This window comes from Arachis hypogaea, chromosome 9 (assembly GCF_003086295.3).
Source record: "Arachis hypogaea cultivar Tifrunner chromosome 9, arahy.Tifrunner.gnm2.J5K5, whole genome shotgun sequence".
Taxonomy (NCBI): Eukaryota; Viridiplantae; Streptophyta; class Magnoliopsida; order Fabales; family Fabaceae; genus Arachis; species Arachis hypogaea.
The window spans coordinates 72,503,926-72,521,650 of record NC_092044.1 but is presented as its reverse complement, the minus strand read 5'-3'; the positions used below and the strand labels follow the sequence as shown (position 1 = coordinate 72,521,650).

The 17,725-nt window shown below is 38.4% G+C and overlaps 1 non-coding gene across 1 annotated transcript; it reads right to left on the bottom strand.

The window, feature by feature from the left end:
• Positions 1 to 203: 203 nt before the first annotated feature.
• Positions 204 to 311, bottom strand: LOC112713845 (small nucleolar RNA R71). Its single transcript, XR_003158805.1, has one exon. It is a non-coding gene; the product is annotated as a small nucleolar RNA R71 (small nucleolar RNA).
• Positions 312 to 17,725: the final 17,414 nt, after the last annotated feature.

Here is a 17,725-nt window from a genome sequence, read left to right as displayed (position 1 = left end):
TCTTAGCTGAATTCTTGCAGATCTGTGATACTGTCAAGACCAATAGGGTTGATCCCGAGGTCTACAGACTTATGCTTTTTCCTTTTGCTATAAGAGACAGAGCTAGGATATGGTGGGACTCACAACCTAGAGAAAGCCTGAACTCTTGGGACAAGTTGGTTAATGCTTTCTTGACCAAATTCTTTCCACCTCAAAAGATGAGCAAGCTTAGAGTGGAAGTCCAAACCTTCAGACAGAAGGAAGGTGAATCCCTCTATGAAGCTTGGGAAAGATACAAGCAATTAACCAAAAGGTGTCCTTCTGACATGCTTCCAGAATGGAGCATCATATGTATATTCTATGATGGTCTGTCTGAGTTATCCAAGATGTCATTGGACCATTCTGCTGGTAGATCTCTGCATCTAAAAACCTCTGCAGAAGCCCAGGAACTCATTGAGATGGTTGTAAATAACCAGTTCATGTACACTTCTGAAAGAAATCCTGTGAACAATGGGATGACTCAGAAGAAAGGAGTTCTTGAGATTGATACTCTGAATGCCATATTGGCTCAGAACAAAATATTGACTCAGCAAGTCAATATGATTTCTCAGAGTCTGACAGAATTGCAAGCTGCATCCGGCAATGCTAAAGAAGCCTCCTCTAAAGGAGAAGATTATGACCCTGAGAATCCTGCAATGGAAGAGGTGAATTACATGGGAGAATCCTATGGAAACACCTATAATCTTTCATGGAGAAATCATCCAAATTTCTCATGGAAGGATCAACAGAAGCCTCAACAAGGCTTCAACAACAATAATGGTGGGAGAAATAGGTTTGGCAATAGCAAACCTTTTCCATCATCTTCTCAGCAACAGACAGAGAATTCTGAGCAGAGCCTCTCTGGCTTAGAAAATATAGTCTCTGATCTATATAAGACCATTCTTAGTTTCATGAATGAAACAAGATCTTCATTAGAAATTTGGAGGCACAAGTGGGTCAGCTGAGTAAGAGAGTTACTGAAACTCCTCCTAGCACTCTCCCAAGCAATACAGAAGAAAATCCCAAGAGAGAGTGCAAGGCCATAACCACGTCCAACATGGACGAACCTATGGAGGAGCAAAAGGCAGTGATTCCCAGTGAGGAAGACCCCATGGGACGTCCACTGACCACTAGGAAGTTCCCCTCTGAGGAACCAAGGAAATCTGAGGCTCATACAGAGACCATAGAGATTCCATTGAACCTACTTCTGTCATTCATAAGCTCTGATGAGTATTCTTCCTCTAAAGAGGATGAAGATATTACTGAAGAGCAAGTTGCTAAGTACCTTGGAGCAATCATGAAGCTGAATGCCAAGTTATTTGGTAATAAGACTTGGGAGGATGAACCACCATTGCTCATTAATAAACTAAACACCTTGGCTCAGCTAAAGATACCTCAAAAGAAACCAGACCCTGGAAGGTTCTTAATACCTTGCACCATTGGCACCATGACCTTTGAGAAGGCTCTGTGTGACTTGGGGCCAAGTGTAAACCTCATCCCACTCTCTATAATGGAGAAACTAGGGATCTTTGAGGTACAAGCTGCAAGAATCTCACTGGAGATGGCAGACAATTCAAGGAAACAGGCTTATGAACTTGTAGAGGATGTCTTAGTAAAGGTTGAAGGCCTTTACATCCCTGTTGACATCATAATCCTGGACACTGGGAAGAATAAGGATGAATCCATCATCCTTGGCAGACCCTTCCTAGCTACAACAAAAGTTGTGATTGATGTTGACAGAGGAGAATTAGTCCTTCAAGTGAATGAGGACTACCTTGTGTTTAAGGCTCAAGGATCTCCTTCTGTACACATGGAGAAGAAGCATGAAAAGCTTCTCTCAATACAGAGTCAAACAGAGCCCCCACATTCACACTCTAAGTTTGGTGTTGGGAGGCCCTAACCATGCTCTGAATATCTGTGAGACTCCATGAGGGCTCACTATCAAGCTATTGACATTAAAGAAGCACTTATTGGGAGGCAACCCAATCTTTATTTATCTATGTTAAATTTTCCATTTTCCATTGTTATTTGGTGTTTTCTTTAGGTTGATGATCATGTGGAGTCACAAAAATAACTACAAAAATAAAAGCAAACTCAAAAACAGCATTAAAAACAGCACACCCTGGAGAAGGAGCTTACTGGCGTTTAAACGTCAGTAAGGATAGCAGAATGGGCGTTAAACTCCCAGTCTGGCACCATTCTGGGCATTTAACTCCAGAAAATGGCACGAGACTGGCTTTTAATGCCAGAAAAGGGCACTAAGTTGGCATTCAATGCCAGAAAGGGAAGAAAAGTTGGCGTTAAACGCCAGAAATGGGCAGCAATCTGGCGTTTAACGCCAAGATTAGCACTAAGAGGGCGTTTACACGCTAGAATGGTGCAAGGATGAGAAATCCTTGACACCTCAGGATCTGTGGACCCCACAAGATCCCCACCTACCTCAACTCACTCTCTCTCCTCCTCACACATTCCAGTAACACCCTTCCCCAAATACCCTTCACCAATCACCTCTTCACATCCTTTCCCTCCCAAACCCAACCCTAATACACGAACCCTACCCCTCTCTCCATTTCTTCTTCTTCTCCATCCTTCTTTCTTCCTTTGCTCGAGGACGAGCAAACCTTTTAAGTTTGGTGTAGTAAAAGCGTTGCTTTTTGTTTTTTCATAACCATTTATGTCACCTAAGGCCGGAGAAACCTCTAGAAAGAGAAAAGGGAAGGCAAAAGCTTCCACCTCTGATCCATGAGAGATGGAGAGATTCATCTCAAAATCCCATCACTAGAAAGAGGATGGAGCAAACAAGAGAGCCTGCTAATGGACCTCAAAAAGAGCATGAGGAAGTCCCTCATCAAGAAATCCCTGAGATGTTTCAAGGGATGCATTTTCCTCCACACAACTATTGGGAGCAACTCAACACCTCTTTGGGAGATTTGAGTTCCAATATGGAGCAACTTAGGATGGAGCACTAAGCGCACTCCATGAAATTAGAGAGGATCAAATAGCCATGAGGGAAGATCAACAAAGGCAAGGAAGAGACATAGAGGAGCTCAAGCACTCCATAGGATCTTCAAGAAGGAGAACTAGCCGCCATCACTAAGGTGGACCCGTTCTTTATTAATTTCCTTGTTTTTATTTTTCTATTTTTCAATTTTTATGCTTTATGTGTTATCTATGTTTGTGTCTTCATTACATGATCATTAGTGTCTAGTGTCTATATCTTAAAGTTATGAATAATTCCATGAATCCTTCACCTTTCTTAAATGAAAAATGTTCCTAATTACAAAAGAACAAGAAGTACATGAATTTCAAATTTTATCTTGAAATTAGTTTAATTATTTTGATGTGGTGGCAATACTTTTTGTTTTTCTGAATGAATGCTTGAACAGTGCATATTTTTTATAGTGAAGTTTATGAATGTTAAAATTGTTGGCTCTTGAAAGAATGATGAACAAAGAGAAATGTTATTGATAATCTGAAAAATCATGAAATTGATTAATTCTTGAAGCAAGAAAAAGCAGTGAAAAAGAAAAAAAGTGGAAAAAAAATTGGCAAAAAAAAAGAGAAAAAGAAAAAGCAAGCAGAAAAAGCCAGTAGCCCTTTAAACCAAAAGGCAAGGGTAAAAGGGATCCAAGGCTTTGAGCATCAGTGGATAGGAGGGCCCAAAGGAATAAAATCCTGGCCTAAGCGGCTGAATCAAGCTGTCCCTAACCATGTGCTTGTGGCATGCAGGTCCAAGTGAAAAACTTGAGACTGAGTGGTTAAAGTCGTGATCCAAAGCGGAAAGAGTGTGCTTAAGAACTCTGTACACCTCTAACTGGGGACTTTAGCAAAGCTGAGTCACAATCTGAAAAGGTTCACCCAGTTATGTGTCTGTGGCATTTATGTATCCGGTGGTAATATTGGAAAACAAAGTGCTTAGGGTCACGGCCAAGACTCAAAAAATAGCTGTGTTCAAGAATCAACGTACTGAACTAGGAGAATCAATAATACTATCCAAAATTCTGAGTTTCTATAGATGCCAATCATTCTAAATTTCAAAGGATAAAGTGAGATGCCAAAACTGTTCAGAAGCAAAAAGGTACTAGCCCCGCTCATCTAATTGGGACTAAGTTTCATTGATATTGTGAGATTCATTGTATATTCTCTTCTTTTTATCCTATTTTGTTTTCAGTTGCTTGGGGACAAGCAACAATTTAAATTTGGTGTTGTGATGAGCGAATAATTTATACGCCTTTTGGCATTGTTTTTAGGTAGTTTTTAGTATGATTTAGTTAGTTTTTATGCAAAATTCACATTTCTAGACTTTACTATGAGTTTGTGTGTTTTTCTGGGATTTCAGGTATTTTCTTGCTGAAATTGAGGGACCTGAGCAAAAATATGATTCAGAGGCTGAAAAATGACTGTAGATGCTGTTGGATTCTGACATCTCTGCACTCAAAAAATATGATTCTGGAGCTACAAAAGCCCAATTGACGCGCTCTCAATTGCGTTAGAAAGTAGACATCTTGAGCTTTCCAGTAATGTATAATAGTTTATACTCTTATCGAGATTTGATGGCCCAAACTGACAATCCAAGTCAGCATAAAATTCTAGCGTAAAACGCCCAAACTGGCATAAAAGCTGGAGTTAAACGCCCAAACTGGCACCAGAGCTGGCGTTTAACTCCAAGAGAAGCCTATGCACGTGAAAGCTTCAATGCTTAGCCCAAGCACACACCAAGTGGGCCCCGGAAGCAGATTTCTGCATCATTTACTTATTTTTGTAAACCCTAGGTTACTAGTTCTCTATAAATAGGACCTTTTACTATTGTATTTTCATTCTTTGATCATCTTTTGATCATCTTTGATCTTGGGATCAGGTCTTGAACCCCTTTTTTGTTTGTTTCATGCTATTTGTTCTTATGTATTTTCAACGGTGGAGTTTCTACACATCATAGATTAAGGTGTAGAGCTCTGCTGTTCCTCATGAATTAATGCAATTACTATTGTTTTCTATTTAATTTAAGCTTATTCCTGTCTAAGATATTCACTCGTACTTCAACCTGATGGATGTGATGATCCGTGACACTCATCATCATCCTCCCTTATAAACGCGTGCCTGACAACCACCTCCGTTCTTTCTGCGAGAGCTTGAGTGTGTATCTCTTGGTCTCCTGGTTCATGACGCATGGTTGCCTCTCCTGACAATAGAGCTTCCATTCCGTGCAATCAGAGTCTCCGTGGTATAAGCTAGAATCAAATGGGCAGCATTCTTGAGATCCGGAAAGTCTAAACCTTGTCTGTGGTATTCCCACCAATGAATTGCATAAGTATTTCTATCCTATTTTATGTTTTATTTATCTTTTAGTTATCAAACCCCAAAACCAGTTGAATCTGCCTGACTGAGATTTACAAGATGACCATAGCTTGCTTCAAGCCAACAATCTCCGTGGGATCGACCCTTACTCACGTAAGGTATTACTTGGATGACCCAGTGCACTTGCTGGTCAGCTGCACGAAGTTGTGTATCACAATTTCGTGTACCATCTGCATAAAACCCCATAGTCTTAATTCTATTATCTTCTAAATAAGGACATGTAGGCTTATCTGTTTCATTTCATTTCTTCTCAATGTTTAGTACTTGCTTGGGAACAAGCAAGATTTAAGTTTGGTGTTGTGATAACAAGTCATCTTATGCTAGTTGTATAAGCATTTTTCATTAGTTTAATTAGGTTTTATGCACTTTCTTACACCATAAGTAAGTAATTGGAGTGGATTTTCATTGTTATCTTGAATCAATAAAACATCATGTATTTTGCACAAAATCATAGGTTTTATTCTAGAATTAATTGATTTTATAAATGATGCAAAGATCTAGAGATTTTGATGGAGCTTTGTTTAGTTGTGTGGTTGCTTGTAGGTGAAGAAATGGAGGAAAGAGGAATTTTTGGCACACTTTTGAAGTTTGAGCACGCTTTGGACATTAGGCCACGCTTTTCATGAAAATAAAGCGTGGCGCTCAAGCAAGGGAGCAAGGAACGTTCACTTCATTGAACGTAGCGCTCCAATAGAGGAACCAAACTCATGCATGCATCAAGGCAAGGCACAGCATGGAGCGTTCAAAATTGAGAACGTAGTGCTCCAAGAGGAAGCACCAAATGGTGCAGCACAAACCTAAGGTCAAGGGTAGCGTTGCAAGAAATGAGCGCTACGCTGACTATTATCTCCCTTTTATGGGCCTTCATCAAGAAAAGCAAATCATTGCACAATGGGAGAACCAAGGTTTGAAGAGGGAACCAACACATGCCAAGGAATAGCGCTCACAAATGTGAACGCTACGCTCACTTTCTCTCACTTTTTCGTGGAGCTTGGCTTGGAAGCAAGGCACACAAGGCCAAGCAACAAAAGGAGCGCTCCAAAAGTGTAACGTAGCGCTCGAAGAGGGGAACCAAGCAAAGGCCAGGAGTAGCACTCAAACATTCAAGCGTAGCGCTCTCTTTTGCTCACTTTTTCGAGCTTGGAACCAAGGAAAGCCAAGCATGCACAAAGCAAAACACAAGGGAAGCGTTTGAAAAAGGCAACGTAGCGCTCCCTTTTACTACCTTTCTCGTGCTCTTGGAACCAAGGAAATCTGAGTTCAAAGCAAACCAAGGCATTGTTCACAATTTGAACGTAGCGTTCACTTAGTGAACGGTATGTACAAGGAGCTATAGGAAAGGAGGCTTGGCACATGACAAGGCTAAGTGAACATAGCGTTCACAAGACCAAATGGAGTGCTCCCCTGGGAGCTGACCCATGCCTCCAACTCAATTGAACCAAGGCCAGCCGGACCCATCTCTCTTCAAATCCAAAAACCAAAAGGCCCACTCCAAGCTTTGAAGACCAAAATAGAAAGTGTATAAATAGGAGTTAATTCAATTTGTAAAGGACCTTTTGGTCATTTTTTATTTTGACCTTTTTAGCTCATTTTTAGTTTTCACTTTTAATTTGTGTTTGAATTTGGGATTTGGGAATTGAATCTAGCTTTCTGTTTTCATTTTCTTCTGCAACTTCTACTGTCTGTTCTTGAATTTTGAATTGCGATTGAAGAGCTCCATTGATTCTAAATCTGGGAATCATCTTTCACTCTTCTTCTCAATTGTTCTAAGAATTGGATCTGAGTTTAGTTTTCCATTTTCCTTTTTTTGATTCTGCAATTACTTTTTTGCTTGATCAAGAGAGCAATTAAGATCTAGATCTGCTTTCTAATCTCATTTTTCTTCTTCAATCTTCGATTTCTCCTTAGGATTTCATAAGTGATTCAAGTTTTCTTGCTGTTTTGATTCTTCAAGAAATTTTACAATTCTATTTGGCTGCTGAGCTGAATTTCTTCATCTCAGAGCACTCTGATCTTCTTTAACTTGCAATTTCTTGTTAAATTCTGAATACCAGTACCCAAATCCTTTTATTCATTAAGCAATTTACATTCCTTAGCAATTTAGATTCAGCAATTTGCATTTCTTGCACTTTAAGTTTCTACAATTTACTTTTCTTATAATTTAAGTTTCTGCTCTTTTACTTTCTTGCATTTTAAGTTTCTGCTATTTATCTTTGCTGTAATTTACTTTTCTGCACAAATTACTTTCTGCACTCTTATTTACTTGCAATTTAGCTTCTGTTAATCAAAATTCACTCAAATAATCAACTATTTGCTTAACTAAATTCATCACCTAACTAAAATTGCTCAATCCATCAATCTCTGTGGGATTGACCTCACTCTTGTGAGTAATTACTACTTGATGCGACCCAGTACACTTGCCGGTGAGTTTGTGTGGAATCGTTTTTCCCTCATCAGTGTGCACGCACAGGATGCAGAAAATAGAGGTTTTGTGTGCACGCACAAGTGTTGCGCACGCATAATGCCCTGTTTTTCCAAAAAAAATTTCTCAATTTCTAAGGTATTCACCTTAGCTCAATCAAAATTTCAACCCCAAACATACAAACATTCAAAATTTCATTACCCATATGCAAATTAACCTATTTAACTCAAGGATTACACTATTCTTAAGTCAACCAATCATAACAAAAAAACAACTAAGTCAAAATATAAACAAAAAGAGAGGAGTTAGAACAATGTTACCATGGTGGGGTGTCTCCCACCTAGCGCTTTAGTTTATTGTCCTTAAGTTGGACTTATGGAGAGCTTTAATCAAGGAGACTTGTGCTTATATTCATCTTGAAACTTCCAGCAATGCTTGAATCTCCAAAATTCTCAATTGATTGCACCAAGCTTTGATGGACTTTGTAACAAGGTATGAGCTCCCAAAATTAACCTTCTATACAAACAAAATCAAGAAAACAAACAAAAAGCAAGATATTCACATATTAACTTATTCACAATAGCCAATAATATAACACCATTGCAACTCCCCGACAACGGCACCAAAAATTTGATGATTGGCCTAGAGCGGGGTTGGAATTTCTCAAGATAGAAGATCTCCGTTGCAAGTATATTCCAAACCCAACAATTGGCCAACAATCAAATTTTAATTCCAAGAAGTCACAATTAATACAAAATAAACCAGGAGTTTTAATTCCCGGGTCGTCTTCCATAGGAGTTGGAATTAAATGCTCAATTATTGGCTATGGGAGAATTGGGGGTTTTGATTATAAGAGACAAGAAATTAAAATGGCAAGTAATTAAATGGGAAGCAAGTAAAAGCATTGAAAAAAAATTAAATGACCAAAAAGGCTCTTGGCAAGAATTGGGGAATTAAGGATTCCTATACTAGTTATGGACCACAAACATGGTAATTGTGTAGAATTAATCCCAATTAGTCAATCCTAATATCGAAAACTAGTCGAAAGGGCATAATTGATCTCAATCCACAAGTCCTAGCCAACTCTATTAATGGAAGGCTTAGAGTTAGTGGAAACCAAATCAACTAACAATCTTCACACAATGTAGAGTGGACATCCACCACTCAAGTTTACCTAATTACCCAATTTCCCAACCAAGAGTGTGAAAAACTAGGCAAAAATCCAACTAAGCATATTATCAAACACTTAAAAGATATAAAAGAGAAGCATGGTAAAATAACAAGAGATAATAAAATTTACAACTACCAATTTCAAGAAAACAATAATAACAACTAAATTAAACAATAAGAAACAGAAAACATGAATTGCATGAACTAAAATTAAAAGTAACAAAGTGTCATAAACATAAAAGAACAAAATAAAGGAAATAACAAGTAGAATTAAAGAACAAGAGTGCAAGAACAATAAAAGGCAAGGAAAACTAAATGAAAACAAGAATTAAACCTAAATCTAAGAGAGATCTAACCTAATCTACCCTAATTTTAGAGAGAAAGAAGAGCTTCTCTCTCTAGAATATGACCTAAAGCATGTTTCTAATCTACCCTAATTTCTCTCCCCTTGACATGGAATGATGCCCCTTTGATATAGCACTCAATCATCTTCAGAAAGTACAAAATCGAGCTCTGGAGGCCCAGAAATCACCCCCAACGTTTTCCTTTAAGCGAGTCACATGTGCTGATTCGTGCGTACGCACACGTGATGAATTTTCCTCTTGTGCGTACGCACAGGATGTTGTGCGTACGCATGTATGGTTGTGTGCTTCTATTTTGATTTCTTCATGTTTTCTCCCTATTGCATGCTTCTCCTTCACTCTCATCAAGCCATTCCAACCTATTATACCTAAAATCACTTATCAAAAATATCAAAGCATTGAATGGAATGAAAGTGGAATAAAATTGGTTAAATTAAACACCAAATAGCATGTTTTCACAATTAAGCTCAATTTAGGGAGAGAACACAAAAGTATGCTATTTGGATGAATAAATGTGGGTTTATATGATGAAATTCACTCAAATCAATCCAAAATTTATCATCAAATATGGACTCATCAGACACCTTAGTCTCAGCCTCAAGCGAACTCTCGAATTGTCTCTCAGGACTTGGTCTTGATTGGGGCAGTTGGTGTCGCTTCGCCTGGGCCAATTGCTGTTGGGTTTGAGGAGGATGTTGTCGTGATTTTGCCTGCTAAGGCGAGTAGGAAGCGGAGGAGGGCGGTAGAAAGGAGTAGCGGGGAAAATATGGAGAAGGAGGGGTCAGTGCCATCCGTGATGGACTCGAGTTTTGATGCTCCAGCCTTTATTGATCAACACCTTTTTCCGGGTACAGAGGAGTTTTTCCATGATTATGATGTTGCCAACTAGGAAAAGTCGGTGTACCAGGCCCTACTTCATTCCACTGCTATCGTCTGTAAGGTAGAGCAGGTGCTGAATCAGGTGGGGCTTTTGGATGGTTAGCTTCGTCGGGCTTAGTCGGACATTGGTAAGCTGAAGGAGAAGCTGGAGGCATCTGAGAGGGCTCGTTTGAAGGTAGTGAAATATGCCGAGGATGCAGGTGCTGAGCTACTCTGCCTCTCCGAAGTAGAGACTTCGCTTCTCTCTCAGCTTTCCAGCGAGCGCAAGTGGTCCTTGGGCCCCGAGTCTAAGGCTGTCATTCAATTGGCTAAGGCGAAGGCTTTGAGGGCTGAGGTAGCGAAGCCGAAGATGGAAAAGGGAGCACGGTTGGAGGATGTTAAGGGCACTATCTCGATTGCTGAAGAGATGATGAAGGCCCAAGCTCAGGTCATGGCCCTGGGTGTGGATGTGTCTGTGATGGGAGCATTTCGAACCATTAAGATGGTCAAATCGTGGACCTGGATTGACTTTGTTTTTGTACTCTATTTCCTTATGTTTGTAAGCCGTCATTTTTCTATTTTGTAAGCTGTTTGTTCAGCGTCTATGTTTTGTAGATTTTTATTTAAAAAATTGTTAGGTCATTTTCTTGGCTTCTTTGGAGATAGTTGGCCCTTTTGGGAGGCCATATTGAATACTTGTTTAATTTTTTTGTGTGGATATCTGTTTGCTTTGGTCTCGGGGGTGATCTGTCCTCGGGGTAGCTGTGCTTTATTTGTGCCGTCAGTTTGGTTAGAATGCGGAGTTGGTGATTTTGAAAGGAAGGATTTATGAATTTTATTAAAAATTGGGCATCGTTAAAACCTCCCGTTGTGGGCAGGAAAGAGTACCCATCAAAAAAATTACATGACAAAATAATATGAAGAAAAACTAAGCAATGAATGAAAATAACAAAAATCTAAAACGACCTTGGCCTTATATCTCGGGTGTTCGTTTGCAAGGATGCTCCTATGTGTAGTAGGCCACATGTTAGTGGTGTTCTAGGACCTTGGGAGCTTGGTCCCATCTAGTCGTTTGAGCTTATAAGCTCCTCTCCCTATTACGGTCTTTACTCGGTAGAGCCCCTCCCAGTTAGGTGTGAGCTTTTCTTCCTCCAGAGTGGGGGCCCCGATGTCGTTGCGTCTTAAGACGAGGTCTCCGGGTCCAAAGTCTCGTTTCACCACACCGAGATTGTACCTTAGGCTTATCCTCTATTTTAGGGTGAGTTTCCGCAGGTGTGCTATGCTCCTAACTTTGTCTGTGAGGTCCCTTTTGGTGTTCTTGTCGTGTCCCCTCACAGTCTTTTGTGGGCTAGAGTCCCCGACCTCAACTAGAATGATAGCTTCGAGGTCGTAGGTTAACCGAAAAGATGTTTCTCCGATTGAGGTTTGAGGGGATGTACGATATGGCCAGAGGATGGATCCAAGTTCATCGGCTCATAGGCCTTTGGCCATGTCTAGCCATTTCTTAGACACTTTATGATGACCTTGTTGGCCGATTCTACTTGGCCATTGGTTTGTGGGTGTTCTACCGAGATAAACCACTGGAAGATGCCGAGTCCTTCTAGGAACTCCTTGAATCGCTTGTCCACGAACTGGGTTCCGTTGTCTGTGAAGCCTGAAATACTTAACACACATATCAAGGCATCGAATTGTAATAAGTGATGATTAAAATACACAAATTAAAGACTCTAGGAAGCAAGTTTTCAATCATAGAGCAATTTGGGAAGGAATTGTAAATACATGCTAATCATATGAATAAGTGGGTAAAGACTTGATAAAAACCACTCAATTAAACACAATATGAATCATAAAATAATGGTTTATCAGTCTGATAATACAATCTCGGAAATTCCAAAGCGAGTTATGACTTGCCTCTAGAGGAACTTTCGGCATTGGTTGGCCGTTGTGGTGCCAGTGTCTCGGCTTTGATCCATTTTGTGTAATAGTCAATAGCGACTATATGGTATCGAAGTTGCCCAGCAGCCATGGGGAAGGGTCCTACGAGGCCAATTCTCCAGGTTCCGAATGGCCAATATGCCGTTATTACTGAGCTGGTGTGGGGTGGTGCGCGTGTATGCAAAACCCACACTATTTCGTACAACAGCAGCAGTACCAACAAGTGCACTGGGTCGTCCAAGTAATACCTGAGCGAGTCAGGGTCAATTGATATGAGATTTTTGTCAGTATAGAATTTCTCAATAAAATCTCCTTGCAAGTATATTTCTAAACCAACAATGAATCCTCACATCAAATTTAATATGGTTGTCACTAGTTCAACCCCAATAAAATAACCGAGAGTATTAATCCTGGGTCGTTCTCCCTAGGAATTGCAATGAAGTGCTCAATTATTGGCTATGAAAGTATATTTTGGGATTTTTGAAATAAGGAACAAAAAAATCCAAATTACAAAAGAGATAAACTAACAACTAAGAAAGCTCTTGGTAAGGAATGAAAACTAGAAGTCCTATCCTCGTTATCATCATCATTTGTGACAAGAATTATCCATTGCTCCACTTAGTTAACCTCTAACTATGAAGAAAAGTCAAGTGGATGGAACTGGCTCTTGTCCACAAGTCCAAGTCAAATCATAGTGAAAGACTAGCTTTAGTGGTATTCAAGTCAACTAGCAACTTCCAATTGTCAATCAACAAAGGAATTTGATAACTCAAGAGTCTCCAATTACTCAACTCAAGTCAAGAGGAGAAAAATCTACTCTAAAATCCAACCAAGCATTTTATCAAACACTTGGAAGGCATAAAAGGAAAGCATAATAAAATGACAAGAAATATAAAATCTAACACTACCAAATGCAAGGAAATAACAATAACAAAGCAATTGAACAATAAAGAAACATAAAACGTGAAATTGCATTAAAGGAAATTAAAATCAACAAAGTGCTCATAGACATGAAAGTAGCAAAATAGAAGAAATTAACAAGAAGAACTAAGAGAGCAAAGATGTAGCAATAAAGAATTGAAAGGAAAAGTAAATGGAAACAACAATTAAAACTAGCTCTAAGAAAAACTACCCTAATTCTAACCTAAAAAGAGAGAAGAGAGAGCTTCTCTCTCTAGAATTCTAACCTAAAACATGATGAAAACTCCAACTAACACTACTTGATTCATCCCCCTTCAATCCCTGGTTCTATAGCATCAGAAATGGGTTGGATTGGGCCCAAAATGCTACAAAAATCTCCCCCTGCGTATTCCCTTTAAGTTGGTCACGTGCTGCTTCCCACGCGTACACGTGGGTCACGCGTACGCGTCGTTGACGATTTTCTCTTCCACACGTATGCGTGGGCCACGTATACGCGTCGTTTGGAAGATGTCCCTCCCACGCATAAGCATGGGCCATGTCTACGCGTCACTTGGCAGATTTCTGGAAATCCTCATTTCTTCATGAATTCTCCATTTTTGCATGCTTTTTTCTCCATTCCTTCAACCCAATCTTTGCCTTCTCAACCTGAAATCACTTGACAAACATATCAAGGCATCGAATGGAATTAAAGTGAATTAAATTTACTAATTTTAAGGCCTAAAAAGTATGTTTTTACTCTTAAGCACAAATTAGGAGAAATTCACAAAACCATGCTATTTCATTGAATAAATGTGAGAAAAGTTGATAAATTTCCCTAAATTAAGCACAAGATAAATCATAAAATTGGTTTTTATCAAACCTCCCCACACTTAAACCAAGCATGTCCTCATGCTAAATCAAAAAGGACAAGAAAAGGGGTATGAACATTTATTCAATGCCAATAAACTATATGCACCTATCTATATGAATACAACTAAATGTAAAATGATTCTACCTACTTGGTCAAAAGTAAATCCATCTCCAAGAACATATATGAACAAGTAGGGCTAACATAGTATGATGATTCATAAATCTTACCAATTCAAATATCAAAATGAAGTTCAAATAGACTTGCAAGAAGAAAGCTCATGAAAGCCGGGAACAAGGAATTGAGCATTGAACCCTCACCGGAAGTGTATCCACTCTAGTCGTTCAGTGTATAGGGTTGATCACTCAATTCTCTCCTAATTATGCTTTCCAAGATTTCTTTTTCATCTAACAATTAACAATTATTCAATGCATGCATACATATATCATGAGGACTTATTCATAGGTTGTAATGGGACTAGGGTAAAGGTAAAGATGCATATGGTCAAGTGAACTTGAAATTTGAATCTTTGATTAACCTAAGCTCTCACCTAACCTATGACAACCTATACAATTCTAATACAATACCTAGCTACTTATGATTCCCACTTTTTCACATACTCGTGCATTCTTTTTAATTCACATTCCATATGCATTGTTATTATTACTTTGCTTTGGGGCATTTTTGTCTCCTTTTTATTGCATTTTTTTCTCTATATATATTTTTATTTTTCTATTTTTTCTTTTTATTTTTCTTTTGATATATATATTTTTTTTATTCTGTATTTTTTTCTTTTTGCAATAAAGTATATACAAGAGTATCAATGCATATGGTTTAAACATAATTAATACATGAGTATGTACCCAATTCCCAAGTTCTTCAATGAAAATAACAACATACTCTTACCTCAACCAATATCCCAAGTTTTCCCACACTTGAATGATATACACACTCACTAGCCCAAGCTAATCAAAGATCCAAATAAAAGACATTTATTGTTTTTCGCTTTAAGGCTTGTAATGTGCTAAAATTAAGAACAAAAGGGGTTAAAATAGGCTCAAAGTTGGCTAATAATGGTTGATGAAAGGTAGGCTATTTGGGTAAGTGAGCTAAGTGAAATGATGGCGTCAATCATATAAATGCATGTTCATGGAATAATGGACATAAAGAAGCAAACAAATCAAAGATTACAATCATAGAAAGAGAACAATGCACACAAGAATGAAAATAAGTGGTTATATGATGTAACCACGCAATTGGGCTCAAAACTCACATGCTTGTGTTCTCCACTCAAAAACCATGTTCCAAAATAAATTCTTCAAGCAAGTTCAACAGAATTTTTTTTTTCAAATTGGTAGGGTACCCTAAAATAGTTTTCTTGGAAAATCAATTGATGAGAGCAAGGGAGAGCAAGGTGGACGGGTTGCTACAATTGATGAGCTCCTTCAAAAGATTGTGCGGGTGGACTTGTTTGTTGCCCCATTTAGAAGCTTTTCCTTTCCCTCTCGGTGGCCAGCCTAAAAGGAGGGAAAAATAAAGAAAATTAAGCCTACAACAAAGATATAAAAGCAAATAGAACATACGCGGGGGCTAATGCCACATAAGAATATAGTTCTTATCTACATGGTAGCTACAGCATGTGAGTGAGAAAATAATACAAGCTAAGACATACCAACTAACACTTGATGCAAGAGTAAAGTCAAAGGATAAGTAAATGACATGAAAAGCATGTTGAGTATCAAGTTTAAACAAGAAAGAGTGGGTCATGAAAGGCATGTAAGTTTAGATCAATGTACAAAGGATGCAAGAGTCATCAAAGATTAAGCATTGACCTAAAAATTTCATCACCTAACAATACCAAACAAGTCAAGAAGCACCAATATAACCAAGAAATTCTCGAAAATTGAGTAAGAAAATTCAAAACCATTATTAAAATAAGAAACTTAGAAAGGAAAATAAGATCAAGCCATAAAAAAATTAAAATATAATGAATGAAAATGAGCAAATGCAATAAACAAAAGAAGACAAAAAATGAGAAAAATAAAAAGTGAAAAAATATATTTATTTATTTATCTATTTTAATTTATTTCATTATTTATTAAATTTATTTATTTATTTATTTATTTTATTATTTTTTAATAAGAAAGTAAGAAAGGAAGAAGAGAGAAGAAGAAAGGTAGAAAGAAAGAAGAAGGAAAGAAGAAGAAAGGTACGTGTCGCCCGCGTGCGCGTGGATTGCAGAAGGGACAAGCGACGCGTAAACGTCACCCACGGGTACACATGGGTTTAGATTGTGCTATAAGCATACTTCCAGTACAATTCTTGCACAACTCTCGGATTTTTGTACCAGGAGTTGCGGAAGTGCAATCGACGTGTACGCATCATCCACGCTTACGCGTGGACACGCCCTTTTGTTTTTTTTTTTTAGAAACATAGAAAACTAAAACAGGGCACTCTTCCAACCTATAAAAACTCTGAAGCAACCAAAATTCAAATTTAACAAAAATCTTTAAGTTTTTGAAAAATTTTCAAAGACAAAACAAACAAAAGTTCCACTACAAGCAAAATACAATTAAAAAATAACTATTCTAATCAAAACATGAATCTAACAAGTAACCTAGCAATCAAAGCAAAATATGCAAAAGTATGAAAATAAGAAAACTACCTAACAATGGCAACCCAATTCATTCATTGGTTATATCTACAAGAGAATGGAAAGAGTTTACCATGGTAGGGTGTCTCCCACCTAGCACTTTTATTTAATGTCCTTAAGTTGGACATTTGGTGGGGCCCTTGTTATGGTGGCTTATGCTTGAATCCTTCCTTGAATCCCCACCAATGCTTAGACTTCCAATAATCTCCATCATTCATAATTAATAATTCCAAGCTTTGATGGAGTTCTGCACAAGCTAAGGACTCCCAAAATTGATCCTCATGTATTTCTGGATCCCAAATCTTGTTTCTACACCCATTTTCAAGTTGATCATTATTAATCCATCTGGGTGGTAAGCAAGATGAATTCTAAATGTAGTGCCTAACTCTCCTTCTAGACCTATCTAATTGAGCACTAGTCCAACCTTTGTATCTCATCTTTGATGTGTCAACCAAAATGAGCCTTGATTTGCAACACCAACCATGAAACATCATTCTCTTACGCTTTATCCCGCAAAGCGCCCTAAGTTGACCATCTGTTTCAAGCAAGCCATACTTAAGTGGGACAATAAATCTAATAGAGATGAGTTTTACCCACTCAAATGAAGGAGAAGATGACAACCTAGGTAAAGAAGCTTCCAAGGATCTTGACCAAGCGTATGCAACTCCCGTCCTTCTCTTTCTAAGGACCCCCACCTCTTCACAAGATTTCTCAAATTCAATCCCTTGTTCATCAATTTCATCTAACTTTTCTCATCACTCAAATCATAAATGAGAGGATTAGAGAAATCTACCTCCATATTGCTTTCTATCTCACCGGGAGAAGGTTCTTCAAGTTCAAAAGATTCACCACTAAGAAGGTTTGATGGATGATCTTCATCACCAACGGAAATCAATTCCTGCTTCATTCCCTCCAAGTCTTCATTCAAAAATTGTTTTGGAGGTTGTGCACTTTTCTCCTCAACATCAAATTCAATTTTCTTGGAGGAATTTTCTATGACTCTAGATTCCCATGGAGATTCCGCATCTTCTAAGTCTTCAACCACTTTTTCCTCTTCTTCAACAATCATAGGTTCCTCCAATTGTGCTAACACAAAGCAACATTCCTCATTTTCCACTGGAGTTTTCAATCTCTCATTCATGCTATGCTCTTTAATTGATTCTCCACATGTGGCGCTAGGAGTG